Source organism: Primulina huaijiensis, chromosome 14, assembly GCF_012295235.1.
Source record: "Primulina huaijiensis isolate GDHJ02 chromosome 14, ASM1229523v2, whole genome shotgun sequence".
In the NCBI taxonomy this organism is placed as follows: domain Eukaryota; kingdom Viridiplantae; phylum Streptophyta; class Magnoliopsida; order Lamiales; family Gesneriaceae; genus Primulina; species Primulina huaijiensis.
In genome coordinates, this window is record NC_133319.1 from 11440354 (window position 1) to 11460660 (window position 20307).

Here is a 20307-nt window from a genome sequence, read left to right on the forward strand (position 1 = left end):
TTTTTGTTTTTGTTTCTTTTTAATTTTAATTGTTTGAATCTTTAATGGGTAAATTTTAATTGTTCAAATTTTAATTTAAGTAGTTGAGATTAAAGGATCCACTCTTGGTATTTTAATAAAGTTAACATTAACGAACAATATTGAAATCCACTTAATAAAATGGTTCCAATATATTAAATAATCATATTTATATTATGTTATAAATTATTATCTTATAAGTATATAATATATACCAAAACTTATAAATGTGGTCAAGTATTTATTGTGCTATATATATTTGTAAACACTAAATCAAGGTTCCCACTTTAAATGGTTGGTAAAACCAAACAAACATTTAAATGGTACCAATAAATTAATACTATGATATATTCATATATAATAAATCAAGGAATCCCAGTTAAATTGTTGGTATAACCAAATTAACATTTAAATGGTTCCAAGAATTTAATATTATAATATATTTATATATAATAAATCAAGGCATCCACTTTAAATGGTTGATAATACCAAACTAACATTTAAATGGTTCCAAGAATTTAGTGTAACATATAGCAACAATAAATCAAAACTCCCACTTATAAGTAGGGTATAAAAATGCTAAAAGAAATAAATATAACATAAACAATAAATAATGATTAAATAATATAAAACATAGATTCTTACTTTTTAATAACCTTATTATCATGCCAAGAGTTTCACCTTATCATCTCAAATTTAGGAAGTTAGCTATTCATTATTCAAAGTGTAAAACTTTGAATATGAAATTAACATGCTAATTCTATTTAAATGAATAAAGAAAAAATATAGAGAGAAATATTATGAACTCAAAGGTTTGTTCATTGAATGAGGGATATCTCAATACATTACAATGCACCCCTATTTATAGCCAAATTTGGGTAGACAACCACAAATAAAATATTATTTTTTTATACATAAGTCTTCATTGGTGTTCCAAGATATTATATTATATTACACATCACTTTTGAAAATCTTCTTCTCCGAATTTTCTTCTTCACATAAAAATAAACATGTGGATAATTGAGTTGTCTAGTTGTGGTATTTTTTTCAAACCATTTGACCAAGTAATTTGAGAGATATGTTCAAAATACTAGAGCATGGTAAAACTGCCACTCTTTTGATAACTTTATTTGTTCCTTAATTTGATCCCAATTGTGAGTGGATTTTTATCTCATGCTTGTCAACAATATTGTAGATATTATAATCAACTTTCTACAGGTCCAAGAATCATCTTAATCCCATTTGCAACGCCAAGTTTATTCGTATTTTATCGAACCTGTAAAAAAATAGTAAAATATTGTAATTACACAACTTATATTTTATACAATTTATTATAAAACATATAATATTTAAACATTTAATAAAACAAAAACTATATATTTATATTATAAAACATTTAATTAATGTACAATTTTTATGTTTATCACCCTCTCCTCGCGCATATGCGCTAGGTTCTCTGCCTGCCTCGTGCATATGTGCGCCTCGTGTCGCGCATATGCGCGAGGTGTTCTGTCCTCGCACATCACGTATCACACGCTATCTCAAATCGTGTCTCGGAGTGGTCCTTCTATAATCACATCAAGTCATAATCATTAATCTTCGATTAACATAATAAGAATCTCGGGCATTACATTTCTCCCCCTCTAAGATACGATTTAGTCCCCGGAATCATAGGCAATCAAATCATATCAGACAAGAAATGTATAACAGAATCTAAACAGGAAACTCACATCAATGAAATAACTCTGGAACTTTCTGTCTCATGTCTGCTTCAGTCTCCCAGGTAGCTTCTTCAATGCCATGACGACTCCCCTGAACTTTCACACGCGGAATAGTCTTCGTTCTGAGCTTCTTTTCTTTACGATCAAGAATCTGGATCGGCTTTTGGAAATAGCTCAAAGTCTCGTCCAGTTCTACTTCGTCTGGCTGGAGAATATGTGAAGCATCAGGAATGTACTTCCGCAATACAGATACATGAAAGACATCATGTATTCCAGATAAAGAAGGCGGTAATGCGAGTCGATAGGCACGATCTCCTATTTTCTCGAGAATCTCATACGGCCCAATATATCGTGGAGACAAATTCCCTTTCTTGCCAAATCTGACAACGCCTCTGAAAGGTGAAATCTTCAAAAATACTCTGTCTCCTGCCCCAAATACCAACGGTCTTCGTCGAACATTGGCATATTTGGCCTGTCTGTCTTGCGCTGTTTTCGTTCTCTTCTGAATCAACTTCACTTTCTCAGTCATATCTCTAATCCTATCAGGTCCAATCTCAGGTACCTCAGAGATATCATCCCAATGAAAAGCGGATCTACACTTCTTGCCGTACAACGCTTCAAATGGTGCCATCTCTATACTTGTCTGATAGCTGTTGTTGTACGAAAACTCACAAAGAGGCAAAGAATCTTGCCAACTAGTGCAAAAATCTAGCACTACAGCTCTTAGCATATCCTCCAGTGTCTGGATAGTCTGCTCTGACTGTCCATCGGTCTGAGGATGATATGCGGTACTCAGATGTAACTTCGTACTGAGAGCCTGCTGCAAACCGTGCCAAAAGTGTGAAGTAAACCAAGGATCACGGTCTGATACAATCGACTTCGGCACTCCATGCAATCTGACCACTTCTCTGACATAGATCTCGTCCATATGGTCATGTCTGTACGTCATCTTGTACGGAATAAAACACGCTGATTTGGTCAATCTGTCAATCACGACCCAAATCGCATCACAACCTCTGGAGGAACGTGGTAGCTTTGTCACAATAGAAATGTGATCTCATTTCCACTCAGGAATAGACAAGCTATGTAACAAACCTCCTGGTTTCTTTCTTTCGGCTTTCACCTATTGGCAATTCAGAAATCTGGCTACAAACTCTGCAATATCTGCTTTCATCTGTTTCCACCAGAACTGTCTTTTCAAATCTTTATACATATTTCTACAACCAGGATGAATACTGAATCGACTACAGTGTGCTTCTGACAATATCTGTTGTTTCAAATTTGAAACATCTGGCATAACAAGACGATTATTCACATATAAGACATTGTCACGAACCTGATACTCTGATTGATGTCCTGCTCTGATCATCAAAATCGAGTTGTGAACATTCTGATCAACTTTCTGAGCTTCTTTAATTCTCAATATCAGCTCTGGTTCGACTTGGATAGCACACAATCTCAGTGGCTTACCATCGATCTCAAATACCAATCCAGACAAATAGCAATCTTCTATCAAATGTGAAACACCAATCGTCGACAAGGATAAAGAACATACCTTTCAACTAAGTGCATCAGCTGCTGCATTTGATTTTCCCAGATAGTACTTGATTTCACAATCAAAGTCTTTCAATAATTCAAGCCATCTTCGTTGCCTCATATTCAGTTCTGACTGTGAAAACAGATACTTCAGACTCTTGTGATCAGAATAAATCTCAAACTTTTCACCGTAGAGGTAATGTCGCCAAATTTTCAATGCAAATACAATCGCAGCCAATTCAAGATCATGAATCGGGTAGCGAGTCTCATGTGACTTTAGCTGTCTCGAGGCATAAGCAATGACATGGCCTCGGTGCATCAAAACACAACCCAATCCTCGGTGAGAAGCATCACAATAAACAACAAAATCACCAGTACCTGACGGAATAGTCAACACCGGATCACTGGTCAATCTCTTCTTCAACTCCAAGAAACTGGATTCACATTCCTCGGAACAAAAAAATGGTACATTCTTCTGCGTCAGCTGAGTAATATGTCTAGCAATACTAGAGAAATCTCTGATAAACCGACGATAATATCCTGCCAAACCCATAAAGCTGCGTATCTCTGGTACAGATGTCGGTCTCGGCCAACTAATCACAGCCTCAACTTTGCTAGAATCAACAGAAATCCCATCTCCAGATATAATGTGACCCAAAAATACAACCTGTCTCAACCAAAACTCACATTTCGACAGCTTAGCATACAGTTTCTCAGTTCTCAGAATCTTCAATACAGTTCTCAAATGCTCAGCATGATCAATCATATTCTTCGAATATATCAGGATATAATCGATAAATATAATCACAAAAGTATCGAGATATTTCTGGAATATGCGGTTCATCAAACCCATAAATACAGCTGGAGCATTTGTTAAACCAAACGGCATGACAATAAACTCATAATGTCCATACTTGGTTCTGAAAGTTGTCTTGGAGATATAAGAATCCCTGACTCTCAACTGATGATATCCAGATCTCAGATCGATCTTGGAATAAACAGAAGAACCCTGCAACTGATCAAATAAATCATCGATACGAGGCAAAGGATATTTATTCTTTACCGTAGCCTTGTTTAGTTGCCGGTAGTCAATGCAAAGTCTCATTGTCCCGTCCTTCTTTCTAACAAACAGTACTGGAGCACCACAAGGAGAAACACTCGGTCTGATGTACCCCTTGGCCAGTAAATCTTCTAACTGTTCTTTCAACTCTTTCAATTCTATCGGTGCCATTCTGTACGGTGCTCTAGAAATAGGTGCTGTACCTGTCACAAGTTCAATGCTGAAGTCTATCTTTCTGACTGGAGGCAAACCTGGAATCTGATCTGGAAAGACATCAGCAAACTCACATACCACTGGCTAATCAGCCAATGATGGGCTCGATTTCAGTACGTCAACTGAATATACGAAGAATTCCTCTGCTCCTTTCTGTAATAATCGAGTCATCGATAACGCAGATATCAAAGGAATTCTAGCTCTAGAACCCATACCGTAGAATTTCTAATAATCAGCCATATCAGGTCTGAATTTCACAATCTTATGAAAACAATCTACGGTAGCTCTGTACTTGGTCATCATATCAATACCGATAATACAGTCAAAATCAGACAACCCAAGTACAATACAATCTAACTCAATCTCATGGCCATCATACTGCAGCATACAAGGTTTAACAGAATTCACTGATAACAATTCTGTCCCCAAAGGAGAAGAGAANAGTTGAATATTGAGGAATATGTGGCCAAGTTCTCTACCTTGTTGCGGTTTGCTCCACATGTTCCTGAAAATGACGAAGCTGTTGCTGACNCCACAAAGAGTACAGTTACCTGCAACAACATCATCAGGTGCGTCCTGTTCCTGTTCCTCAGTCAATGCAAATACTCGGGCCTGCTGTCTAGGAGGCTGGCTAACCTTCTGGCTTCCTCCTGGCCTTGGCTGTGACTGAGTAGGGGCTGGCTGGAACGAGTGAACAGCAGATGCTCGTCTATCAGGCTGTGCCCTTGATCCAGCTGATTCTGCTCCCTGGGATCCCTGGGAACCTCTCTGTGGACATACTCTAGCAAAATGTCCCTGCTGTCTACAGATGCGGCAACTACCAAATACTCCTTGGCATTGCTCTGTGGGATGTCTCCCTCCACAAGTCCTGCAATAAGCCCTGGTATAACTCTGTCTTGAACCACTCGAGCTAGAAAAACTGCTGCCAGACTTCTTAAACTGTTTCCCTCTAGTTTTCAACTGATCTTTCTTTCCACTGCCACTACCACTCTCATATCTAGGAGGGGGTTGCTGGAACTGAGTAGTAGATGGCTGCTGTGGTCTCGGTGCTGGGGCAACATACGAAGCTCCTTTCTGCCTAATCAGGCCGGCTTCAGCTCCCTTTGCTCTGTTCAGGTCAACAGCAAAATTATTCGGTCGCCCTGCATTTACCAGTGTAAAGATCTCGGGATTCAGTCCATTGATGAACTAGTCAGCAACAGCTTCGTCATTTTCAGGAACATGTGGAGCAAACCGCAACAAGGTAGAGAACTTGGCCACATATTCCTCAATATTCAACTGGCCCTGTCTCAAATTGGCAAACTCTGCTCCCTTGTCTTTTCTGTACGATACTGGGAAAAATCTTTGATAGAATTCATCTTTAAAGACCTTCCAAGTGATAGTCGTACCTCGATGCTCCAATGCTCTCTTCGTTGTGATCCACCAATTCTTTGCAACGTCATGCAATTGGTGGCCAATCAGTTTAACTCTCCGCTCATCTGTGTAGTCCAATGAATCAAACAGCATCTCAATGTCATCTAGCCAACTCTCACACTCAACTGAAGTCTCAGTACTCTTCAGAGTCGGTGGATGGAACGACTGAAATCTCTTCAACAGGGTTTCCATCGGTGTTGCTGTCACATCCATCGGATTCGCAGAGGTACTGCCCTGTTCTGGGATTCTTCGAGGAGGCATATCTGATTATCAAAAGAGTTAGCAATCATACTTGACAAATCTGTCTCAGTCCCCTTCTGATCATCTTACCTCTGATCCAGAATCGGTTCTGATTCATTCTCAATAATACAGGTTACCAATCAAAGCAGATAATCAGGTAAACATGTATATTCCAAAGCAGTAACCATGCTAGCACACAGAAGCAGGAAAGAAAACTCAATCTACCTCGCTCACTAGCTTCTATCTCAGGCTAAAGGAAACTACTGCTCTGATACCACCTGCTGTGGGGACCTGGACGCTAATTCATTTCTTAATCATTCTTGGGAATAATTGGATCAATTAAATCAATTGGGTCTAAATTTTTTTTTCTAAAATAACATGCGGAACATAATGTAATCAATCTGATATACATATCACAGGTTAAAAGTACAAGTCTTGTACAACATAGATCCATATCAAACTAGGGTTCAACAACTACATATCAAGTGATGAAACCTATTCTACTGCTGGGTCCGAATCTCCACGGTAATCTTGTTCTCTCATCCTCTTCTTGACCCTGATCCTGTCCCATCTGTTGTCAGGCACACATACAGGCACAACAACAACCGGATAACTCCGGTGAGAATAATATTCTCAGTATAAACAATGTGTACATGAAATCATATGAATGGATATAAAAGCATGCAACAGATATCAATCACATGTATCATAATCTGAAAGACATGAATCATTATAAAACTGTAAATAAACTCGTAACTCAACATCTCAGACTCAACTCATTTCTAATCTAGGGATCCCGATTCCTGGACATTGTCATAAGATACCGAATCTCCGCAATAGAAGCCGATCCGCTCCTACGCAACATTGATATAAACCAAGCATCCAATGTCTTGGCATATCCGCCAAAGACTTGGCACCTCCGCCCTGACTCAATACATGCTTTGCTATAACTCAATAGAATAAGCATATCAATCTCATAACTTGCAAACATCAATGCAATAAAATTAGTATGTGATTTAGGGAAACTCAAGTCAGAACTAACTCGAGTTATATCCTCCCGGTTCAACATTGATTTATACTTTTCTCTTGTCAATCTGGTGAAGTCGAGGTCTCGATGCCGGAGCTGTCAATACCAATCTGAAATGACAATGTCGAGTAGCACAATATCAACATATCAGTCCATGTAAGACATGTAGGGATCAATATTCACTCTCGGTACATTTTGATAGTATAACGGCGTCATTTCGATATACCGACAACTCAATCATCAATCGAGTCAATATCACTACATCATATAAATCTCATAACCTCAATTTGTACCATAATCTGATACCAAATCCGTATAATCTCAATCAAATAAACTCTGAAAAATCTTAACAATTTCATACGGTATCTGTTCTTCAATTCGGTTTCGATTATACGATGTCTAACATATCAAGAACACCATATATTACTCATATCTGATTCCTTTAATCTCATATTTGTAAATCATATCAAAACTTCTTAAAACTTACGTCCGTGTGAAGCCGTTGGCACGAGGATCACAGAAATAAACTCAGATTGAAAATCGGACGGTCGGATCTTTCGCAACTCGAATGCTAATACATGAAGGAATTCAATTCATCTCTGGAGCTTCCTCGATGTTCTTTCTGCTGAAGTTGAAGGAATGAAAAGATTTGTTATATATATCTTGCATGCCAAGGACCAAGTGGCTTCATGTATGTACTGCACGTCTCGCGCATATGCGCAACGTTCCTCTGCGTATATGCGCGAGACACTCTGTCTCGGCGCCGCGCGCATATGCGCGAGACCTACGGCCTCCGCATAATTCCAGTCCACCAGCTCACGCATATGCGCGCCCTCTCCTCGCGCATATGCGCGAGGTTCTCTGCCTGCCTCGTGCATATGCCCGCCTCGTGTCGCCCATATGGGCGAGGTGTTCTGTCCTCCCACATCATGTATCACACGCTATCTCAAATCGTGTCTCGGAGTGGTCCTTCTATAATCACATCAAGTCATAATCATTAATCTCCGATTAACATAATAAAAATCTCGGGCATTACAACTTCGGTGGTAAGCACGATTACCTACGTCTAAGAAATGAAAGATAAGGGTTTGAACTCATGTTAGCATGTGCAGTAGTGGCCCCAATCGAGAGCCAATGAATCGCTCAACGCCTAGTAAGTATGTTCGACATGCAAAGAAAATATTTTAAGTTTTTGAGGTATGCTAAATGTCTTGTGACCAAAGTATGTATAGGTGTGGAAGTCGGTGAATGTGGCCAAGGACCTCTCCACCCCGTTAAAGTATGAACGGGTTTAGATCAGGATTGGAAAGCGGTAAAGCATGACCAGGGACCAATCTACCGGTTAAAGTATGAGCGGGGATCTCATGTATGTGGGATTGCAAAGCGGTAAAGTATGACTAGGGACCAATCCAACAGTACTGTGGTTTAGTCTGATCAGGCACTTTTATGTATGGGTCACTTGCTTTGAAACATGCCTCTATGCAAAATTATGTTGTCGGGGCCCGTATTTCGTATTTGTAAATTTGCGGAATTATTTAAAATTTTTTCCTTTAAATAAATAACATGCATCATTCGTAAAATAAACTGATAAATGGATTTAACTTTAAAATAATAGCGGAAGTAAATATTTTTTTTTCAAAACAACAACTTAAAAATATTTCATCAAAGTAAAAACTGAGTTTGAACATGAATAGTAAATGATGAAAAGTGAGGTCATCGGGTTCCTACTACTGCTGACCCAAGCTAGCTCACTGGTCCCCGCCCTCAATCCTGACCTCATCAGTACCTAAAACAATCAAGTTTAGTGAGTCTAAAGACTCAACATTCATATATCATGAATAACAAATATATATATCATAAAATTTGGCGTAACGTAAAAATATCGTATCGTAAAGCGTAACGTGAAAATCATGTCATGAGTAATTATAAATACGTGCATATCTGAAAAATCGTACGTAAAATGTTTGCTCGATAGAGCTCTGTCATAAAATAGCATATCATAATTTTTCTATGAGATAATGTTCTACGCAAGTGGCCCATAACATAACATAAATCGTCTAATCAGACTAAACCATAGTATACTGGGCAGTAGAGATCATCACAGCCCTTGGACTGGATATCCGTACCCATACATGAACATGAACCGGTCGTTAGTCACCGGGTGAAGTAATAATCCCATAATCCCATAAGAATGAGGTGGCCACAAGACATATCGCATATATCTCAAAAATAAACATTTTATATTTTATGCACGTAATATAATTATAATCCTATTTTATCAAATGAGTTGGATCGTTCCCAGGCTCGCTGCGACCTAATTCTAACATGAGAAACATGCAAATATTTTCAATTTGACCAACACTTCATAACCGAACAAAAAACGAGACAATTACGCCCAACAAACTTAGTATTCAACCATGGCTTCGTACCAACCCGAACCGACATTGAACCATCGTTTAGCCATGATTAAAATACACCTAAAATACTAAAAAATATAACCTCAGGGCTGTAATACACGAAAATTGTGCATGGTGGCCAAAATCATGAAACGCTCTTCCGAGAGTCACTTTGGCACATTGCACCGTAAATTCTCGTACGACTTCTAAACTTAACCAAATCACAAACGGCCAAAAACATGACCTTCCTAACTCAATGAGGTACTGTTCAGTCCAAGACCATAGGCTAAAATCCAACCAAGAACTCGTACGTGACCTCTGAACCGCAGCAAAGTTGCTGTAAAATTCCAGCGGCAGCAGCTTTGTTTGAAATGCTTTGATTACAAGGCTAATGGCCATTGGGGCTTGAACAACCGACTAGATCCTCTTCCCAACATGCTAAGGTGTGGCTTGAACCTTGGCTAAGGGCCCTAGGCCCACCACAATCCAAACAAATACCTATGACAATTCAAAGCTCCACCTGAGAACGCCATTTTGGACGCGTGGGGTGTAATGCATCACTTGTTGTCTTGGTCATTCCAATGGCCATGTGATCAACCATGGCTTGATCTAGACATCATGAGGTATTGTGTGAACCATGGCTAAGGGCTAGAAGCCAACCAAGATCCACCCAACATAATCAAAATCGAAAACCAACTCACACACCAAACATCAGAAAATTGACGAACCGCGGGACTTGTCTTGTTTGTTTAAAATTTTGATGGGATTATGAACCAAGCCATGAAAGGTCATCTTGGTCATGTACTAGACATGCTACGGAAGGGTTCTAACCATGGTTACAGGCCTTATACCAACCACGATCCGAACCTTCAACTTAGACAATCCAAACAAGAAATCGAAACTTACAACTTGCAACTATGGAGAGTTGTTGTCCATTTCGTTTTGATATGGCGAAGGGACTCAAACCGATGGACCAACACCTCCCTAAAACACCCTATAACATTCCTAGATGTAGCCTTGAGCACCTGGAACCGGGACAACCCCTGAAATCACAAAAACACTACAAAACAGTGAAGAACAAGTGAGAGGGCCGAAAATTCTGCATGCGTTTTTCAAAAAATTGCTGTCCAATTTTCGTTTTGCTTTATGATTTATGAACATAAAATGATTTAAAAATATATATGACTTGATTGAAGAGAAAAGAATAATATAGACATGCTTGGAAATCTTTTGTTTGAAAAGAAACAAACCATACGACGACACGGCGCGGCGGAGACGGAGTTCCTTTTTTTTCTTGTTTTCTCTCTTATTTTCTCTTGCAAGTCACGATTTTTCTGAAGTTTTTACTCTGAAATTTTTGAGAATGAGGAGAGGAGAGAAGGCTAGGAAATGAATGAGGAAGTTGCAAAATAAATGGGGATTGAATGGCAAGATAAAATCTTTCTATCCTTAAGTTTGAGAGATAAGGAAATGAGGTATGATATGATTTGATTTGAAGAGGAGTAATGGCCGATTTCTTCTATCAAAATAAAGGCAAGAATATTGCTTAATTAATAATTATTGGTGATTTAAAAGTGAGGGAATTATCTCCCAAGAAAGGATGAGAAAAGAAAATCAAAATTGGTGAGTTGTCAATCAATATTTAAATCCTACAAGGGGTGGCCGAAATCTAGAAATAAAATGAAGGAAAATATTGCTTAAATATTGAATTTTAACTCTTTAAAGTTTTAAACACTTATTATGTATTTTAGTGAAATAATAAATTGATTTGGGATAGTAATTTTCTTGCATGCATGGCTAATTCTTAAAATAAATTACTAGCATGTTAAGTTACAATTTCTTAAATAAAATAAGCCTAGATTAATTTATCCCAATTGGTTACACCTTTTTATTTAGGCTTTTAATTAATTATTGGACATAAAAGAACTTATTTACTACTTATCTCTAATTAATTAAATAAATCCTTAAACATTCTTTTTCATTAAAATAACTTATTCTTTGACTTAAATTAACTTTAGGAATATTTTCTTATCATTAAATTTTATCTCAATACTCCAACTCCAGTCCGGCCTCGTATTTAATCGAAAAGATAAAAACTAAACTTCTGCGATTTAAAATAAATGATCATGACTTAACAAATTTTTAAAATGCCTTAAATATAAAAGAAATCATTTTAATTTAAATAATAGTAATTATGCATGGCTTATACGTAGTCTGATTTAACAGGTTCTACAACTCTCCCCCCTTAAAAGAAATTTCGTCCTCGAAATTTAAACTTACCGAATAACTAGGGAGACCGACTCCTCATTTCTAGCTCAGATTCCCACGTAGCTTCCTACTCCGAATGATTAAGCCATTTGACTTTCACTAGCTTCACCAGTTTGTTCCGAAGCTTCTTTTCCTGTCTGTCTAAGATCTGCACTGGTTTTTCTTCATAAGACAGGTTCGGAGTGAGCTGCAATGGTTCAAAGTTCCAAACATGCGAAGGATTTGCCATATACTTCCTTAGCATAGAAACGTGGAACACATTGTGTACTACGGCCAGATTCGACGGAAGAGCAACACGATAAGCTAACGTCCCAACCCTGTCGAGGATCTCAAATGGTCAGATGAATCTCGGACTGAGCTTTCCTTTCTTCCCAAATCGCATGACACCTTTCATAGGTGCTATCTTCACAAAAACATGGTCACCAATGGCAAACTCTAGATCTCTCCTCCTCTGATCCGCTTAACTCTTCTGTCGACTCTGAGCAGTCCTCATCCTATCACGGATCTTGACTACTACATCGGCAGTCTGCTGAATAATCTCCGGACCCAATTCTGATCTTTCCTTTTAATCATCCGACGGCATCCGAGATCTACACTTACGACCGTACAGTGCTTCCTACGGAGCCATACCTATAGAAGACTGGAAACTGTTGTTATAGGTGAACTCTACCAATGGCAAATTCGACTCCCAATTCTCTGAGTTATCGATGACACATGCACGGATAAGATCCTCCAAAATCTGGATAACTTTCTCTGACTGCACATTTGTTTGAGGGTGGAAAGCTGTGCTGAACAACAACTTCGTACCCATAGTCGAATGCAAACTCTTTCAGAATGAGGAAATGAATCTAGGATCTCAGTCAGACACTATAGAAACGAGAATACCATGAAGTCTGACTATCTCTCGGATATACAACTCTGCATACTGAATCATGGTGAAAGTCGTCTTAAGAGGCAAGAAGTGCGCTGATTTGGTAAGACGATCAACAATCACCCAGATAGCATTTGATCCTCTGACTGACTTCGGCAAACCGACCACGAAGTCCATGATAACATTCTCCCACTTCCACTCGGGAATAAAAAGAGGCTTGAGCATACCTGCTGTTCTCTGATGCTCTGCCTTCACTAGCTGACAGGTCAGACACTCGGATACAAAACGTCTGATATCCTTCTTCATTCCGGGCCACCAATACAATAACTGCAGATCTTTTTACATCTTCGTATTACCAGGGTGAATAGAGTGCGGCGACATATGGGCCTCACATAAAATATCTGCTCGAATAGAACCGCTGCTAGGAACCCACATTCTGTCTCGATATCTCACAATATTGTCGTTAGCTGTATATGAAATACTGCCCTTGGCCTCATCTCTCTGCTTCCACTTTGCCAACTGCTCATCTGTTGGCTGCCCACTGCGAATACGGTCTAGAATGGAAGACTGAATCGTCAAAGTAGATAGACGGCGAACTCTACCTCGAGGATATGTCTCTAGATCAAACCTCTGCCTCTCAAACTGAAGAGGTCTCGGAATCGTCAAATGAGCCATCACTGCGACTTTCCTACTCAATGCATTCGCAAATACATTAGTTTTGCCAGGGTGGTAGCTAATGTCAAAGTCATAGTCCTTCACTAGCTCCAACCAACGCCTCTGACGCATATTCAACTCTTTCTGCGTAAAGAAGTACTTGAGGCTCTTATGGTCGGTAAAGATCTGACACTTCTCTCCGTACAAATAATGCCTCCAAATCTTCAAGGCAAATACTACGGCTGCCAACTCCAGATCGTGGGTAGGGTAATTCTTCTCGTGGATTTTCAATTGACGAGAAGCATATGTTATCACCTTCCCATGCTGCATCAACATTGCGCCTAGTCTGAGCTTCGAATCATCGGAATACAAAACAAAGTCTCCGGGCCCTGACGGCATGGCCAAAACTGGTGCTGAAATAAGAGCTTGCTTTAAAGTATCGAAGCTCTTCTGACACTCATCGCTTCCCACGTACTTAGCATTCTTCTTTGTCAATGACGTGAGTGGAACTGCGATAGAGGAGAATCCTTGAATAAACTTCCGATAGTATCCTGCTAGCCCAAGGAAACTACTGATCTCTGATGCATTCTGCGGCACAACCCAATCTCTGACTGCTGCAACTTCCGCTGGGTCTACCTCAATACCGCTGCTAGAAACGATTTGGCCTAAGAACGCCACCTTCTCTAACCAGAACTCGCACTTACTGAACTTTGCGAATAACTTATGCTTTTGCAAAGTCTGCAAAACTGCGGTTAGATGTCTGCTGTGCTCCTCATGATTCTTTGAGTAGACGAGAATGTCGTCTATGAATACTATCACGAACTGATCAAGATACGGCTGAAATACGGGATTCATGAGATCCATGAAGATCGCTGGCGTATTCGTCAAACCGAACGGAATCACAAGGAACTCGAAGTGGCCATAACGAGTCCTAAAAGCAGCCTTGAGAACATCGGCATCTTTCACCCTCAACTGGTGATAACCAGAACGCAGGTCAATTTTTGAGAATACTGAGGCTCCCTGCAACTGGTCAAATAAATCTTCAATCCTCGGAAGTGGGAATTTTCTCTTCACTGTAACCCTGTTCAACTCCCGGTAGTCAATGTAGAGCCTCATCGAACCATCTTTCTTCTTCACAAACAAGATTGGCGTGCCCCATGGTGAAAAACTCGGGCGAATGAACTCCTTGTCAAGAAGCTCCTGAATCTGCTTCTTGAGTTCTGCCATCTCTGTCGGTGCTAATCGGTACGGTGCCTTAGAGATCGGTGCGGTGCCTGGCATAAGCTCAATAGAAAACTCCATCTCTCGCACAGGTGGCAAACCAGAGACATCATCAAGAAAAACGTCTAGAAAATCCCTAACAATTGGGACATCGGAGGCTGACTGGCTGGGTGGCTCGAGAACAGATACAAAAGTCGCTAAAAATGCTTGACACCCTCTATGCATGAGCTTCCTAGCCTAAACACAAGATATCAAATGCGGTAAATGAAAGTACCTGTCTGGTTCGAATAAGAACTGTTCCATCCCAAGTTGTCGGACTAGAACAGATCTCCGCTGGAAGTCGATCAAAACTATGTTCCTTAGTAGCCAGTCCATACCCAGAGTGATATCAAATTCTTGCATCGGCAAAACGATGAGATCCGCATAAACAAGATTGCCATGAAGTTCGAGGTCTATGTCTCGGATCACATTAGTAGCTGCCAGCTCCTCTCCAGAAGGCAATACTACTGAATAGGCTATATCTAGCCCAATGGTCTTGACCTTGAGGAAATTAGCAAAGGTCACCGAAATGAACAAATGAGTAGCCCCTGAATCTATCAAGGCTTTCGTAGCTGAACTAGCTATAAAAATTCTCCCTGAAAGATTGGAACACCATGCTGAACCCAATAGTTACAAGAACTAGCTTATAGACATGCGAATGTCAAAGTTCTTCTAACCTAAATTCCCGAAAATAACACTGATTAGAGCATGCAATCTTACCACAAATTCTAAGCTCAGAATCTCAACCCAAACCCTCGAAATATTAACTTTCAAATATAAACTTAAAGCTTTAAGATACCTGTCAAGAGCATCGTCTTCGGGTTCGTCTCCACTGCATGGAGGGTAAAAACTCTGCCTTGGGTAGGCAGACTCCCCTGAGGGCACTCCTTCAGTAAGTGGTCGGGACTACCACACTTGTAGCACTTGCCCGAACCATATCGACAAACTCCAATATGGCGGCGAGAGAACTTGGCACAGACTGGATACTTCGGGGCTCTCGGGGCTACACATCCCTGCTGCTGCTGCTGTCCTCTGTTCCTGGGTGGGCCGTGGAAAGGCCTCTTACTCTGGTGCTGCTGCTGAGGAGGGCGGTGCGGCACTTGGACTGGTCGCTTGCCCTGACGGTCTCTCTCAATGTCATTCAGATCCTGCTCTGTAGCTAGAGCTCTGGAGACAGCGATGTCATAAGTAGTAGGGCTAGCCACCTTAACATCACGACACAAGATCGGTCGTAGACCATCCAGAAAATGTCTCAATTTGGCACCAACATCATTGGAAATCAGGGGTACAAAATGACAACCCCTCACAAACTTATGGATAAACTCCGTAACAGTCAAGTCTCCCTGCCTCAGGGTCATAAACTCCCTGATCAACCTGGAACGCACCTCGTCAGTAAAATATTTAGAGTAGAATACCTGTGTAAAGTGCGTCCAGCTCAGAGTAGCCAAGTTCAAGGCTACAGATGCTCCTTCCCACCACAAGCGAGCGTCTCCTCCAAACAGATAGGTCGCACAGCGGACCCAATCCTCATCTCCAAGCTCCATGAATTCGAAGATAACCTCGAGGGATTTAATCCAGCCCTCGGCAATCATAGGATCTGCCGTCCCTGAGAACTCCTTCGGTCTCATCTTCATGAACCGCTCATAGGTAGCCTCAGGCCCTGGCTGCTTGGCTACTACAGCATTGTTCCCCGCAAACTGTGCGAAGAACTGAGTCATCCCAGCTAACATCTGGGCGTTCATGTCCGGTGGAGGTGGAGGTGCATTTCTCTCCTGCCTCTGATTCTCACTTTCCTCTTGGCGAGGCTCATCATCTCTCGTGCGCTCAAGAATGCGTCTAGGAGGCATACTGTTCCATACACACAACCCATACGTAACCAACATGCATAATTCCATTATTCCTTTAAATTTAAATAAATACTGCATAATCAAAATCTTGACATAAAATATTTCATGAAAACATGCTGTTAAAATATTTCATGCTTTAAACGAAATGCTTAAACGTAAAACTTACAGACTGAAGACGTAACTTCGTGAGCTTCTCGAGATCAGTAGTAGTACAACCCTTTACAAGAACATAGGCTCTGATACCAACTGTCGGGGCCCGTATTTCATATTTGTAAATTTGCGGAATTATTTAAAATTTTTCTCTCTAAATAAATAACATGCATCATTCATAAAATAAACTGATAAATGCATTTAACTTTAAAATAACAGCGGAAATAAATATTTTGTTTCAAAACAACAACTTAAAAATAATTCATCAAAGTAAAAACTGAGTTTTAACATGAATAGTAAATGATGAAAAGTGACGTCCTCGGGTTCCTACTACTGCTGACCCAAGCTAGCTCACTGGTCTCCGCCCTCAGTCCCGACCTCATCAGTATCTAAAACAATCAGGTCTAGTGAGTCTAAAGACTCAGCATTCATATATCGTGATTATCAAGTAAATATATCATATAATTTGGCGTAACGTAAAAATATCGTATCGTAAAGCGTAACGTGAAAATCATGTCATGACTAATTATAAATACGTGCATATCTGAAAAATTGTACGTAGAATGTTTGCTTGATAGAGCCTTGTCATAAAATAGCCTATCATAATTTTTCTGTAGAGATAATGTTCTACGCAAGTGGCCCATAACATAACATGAATCGTCTGATCAGACTAAACCACAGTATACAGGGCGGTAGAGATCATCATAGCCCTTGGACTGGATATTCATACCCATACATGAACATGAACCGGTCGTAAGTCATCGGGTGAAGTAATAATCCCATAATCCCATAAGCGTGAGGTGGCCACAAGGAGTATCGCATATATCTCAAAAATAAACATTTTATATTTTATGCACGTAATATAATTATAATCCTGTTTTATCGAATGAGTTGGATCGTTCCCAGGCTCGCTGTGACCTAATTCTAACATGAGAAACATGCAAATATTTTCAACTTGACCAACACTTCATAACCAAACCAAAAACGAGACAATAACCCCCAACAAACTTAGTATTAAACCATGGCTTCGTACCAACACGAATGGGCATTGAACCATCGTTTAGTCATGATTAAAATACACCTAAAATACTGGAAAATATAACCTTAGGGCTGTAATACACGAAAATTGTGCATGGAGGCCAAAATCATGAAACGCTCTTTCGAGAGTCACTTTGGCTCATTGCACCGTAAATTCTCGTACGACTTTTAAACTTAACGAAATCACAAACGGCTAAAAAAATGACCTTCCAACTCAATGAGGTACTGTTCATTCCAAGGCCATAGGCTAAAAGCCAACCAAAAACTCGTACGTGACCTCTGAACCGCAGCAAAGCTGCTGTAAAATTCCAGCGGCAGCAGCTTCGTATGAAATGCTTCGATTACAAGGCTAATGGACATTGGGGCTTGAACCACCAACCAGAGCCTCTTCCCAACATGCTAAGGTGTGGCTTGAACCATGGCTAAGGGCCCTAGGCCCACCACAATCCAAACAAACACCTACGACAATCCAAAGCTCCACCCGAGAACGCCATTTTGCACGCGTGGGGTGTAATGCTTCACTTGTTGTCTTGGTCATTCCAATGGCCATGTGATTGACCATGGCTTGCTCTAGACATCATGAGGTATTGTGGGAACCATGGCTAAGGGCTAGAAGCCAACCAAGATCCACCCAACATAATCAAAATCGAAAACCAACTCACACAACAAACATCAGAAAATTGAAGAACCGAGGGACTTGTCTTGTTTGTTTAAAATTTGATGGGATCATGAACCAAGCCATGAAAGGTCTTTTTGGTCATGTCCTAGACATGCTAAGGAAGGGTTCTAACCATGGTTACAGGCCTTAGACCAACCACGATCCGAACCTTCAACTTAGACAAACCAAACAAGAAATCGAAACTCACAACTTGCAACTATGGAGAGTTGCTGTCCATTTCGTTTTGCTGTGGCGAAGGGAGTCAAACCGATGGACCAACACCTCCCTAACACACTCTATAACATGCTTAGATGCAGCCTTGAGCACCTGGAACCTGGCCAACCCCTGAAATCACAAAAACACTACAAAATCGTGAAGTGCAAGTGAGAGAGCCGAAAATTCTGCATGCGTTTTTCGAAAAATTGCTGTCCAATTTTCTTTTTGCTTCATGATTTATGAACATAACATGATTTAAAAATATATATATGACTTGATTGAAGAGAAAAGAATAATATAGACATGCCTGGAAATCTTTTGTTTGAAAAGAAACAAATTATACGACGACACAGCGCCACGGAGACGGAGTTCCTTTTCTTTCTTGTTTTCTCTCTTATTTTCTCTTGCAAGTCACGATTTTTCTGAAGTTTTTACTCTGAAATTTTTGAGAATGAGGAGAGGGGAGAAGGCTAGGAAATGAATGAGGAAGTTGCAAAATAAATGGAGATTGAATGCCAAGTTAAAATCTTTCTATCCTTAAGTTTGAGAGATAAGGAAATGAGGTGTGATATGATTTGATTTGAAAAGGAGTAATGGCCGATTTCTTCTATCAAAATAAAGGCAAGAATATTGCTTAATTAATAATTATTGGTGATTTAAAAGTGAGGGAATTATCTCCCAAGAAACGATAAGGAAAGGAAATAAAAAATGGAGAGTTGACAATCAATATTTAAATCCTACAAGAGGTGGCCGAAATCTAGAAATAAAATGGAGGAAAATATTGCTTAAATATTGAATTTTAACTCTTTAAAGTTTTAAACACTTATTATGTATTTTAGTGAAATAATAAATTAATTTGGGATAGTAATTTTCTTGCATGCATGGCTAATTCTTAAAATAAATTACTAACATGTTAAGTTACAATTTCTTAAATAAAATAAGCCTAGATTATTTATCCCAATTGGATACACCTTTTTATTTAGGCTTTTAATTAATTATTGGACATAAAAGAACCTATTTACTACTTATCTCTAATTAATTAAATAAATCCTTAAACATTTTTTTTCATTAAAATAACTTATTCTTTGACTTAAATTAATTTTAGACGTGCCATCAACATAACACTTTTCTTAAACATGATTACATACTCGTACATACATAAACTTCATCATTTTGCGTAGATGCATGTTTCAAAGCAAGTGACCCATACATAAATGCGCCTGATCAGACTAAACCACAGTACTGGGCTGACACGGAAGATCCACTGCCACATACATGAGATCCCCGTTCATAATTTAATGGGTGGATTGGTCTCTGGTCATACTTTACCGCTTTCCAATCCTGATCTAAATCCGTTCATAATTTAACGGGGTGGATTGGTCCCTGGTCATACTTTACCGCTTTCCAATCTCATACATAATTTGGTCACAAGACATTTTAGCAATACTCAAAAAATTAAAGTATTTTCCTGCACATCGAACATACTTACTTGGCTTTGAAGGATTCGTTGGATCTCGCTTGAGGCCACTGCTGCACATACTAACATGAGTTCAAACACTTATCTTTCATAGCTTAGATGTAGGTACTTGTGCTCACCACCGAAGTAAATAAACAACTTATGACATTCTAAATCACTCGGGACTTGACCTCGTTTAATCATCGTAATAAACCATGAAATAGAACCGCAAAACAAATTCTATATTTTATATTCATAACCACAA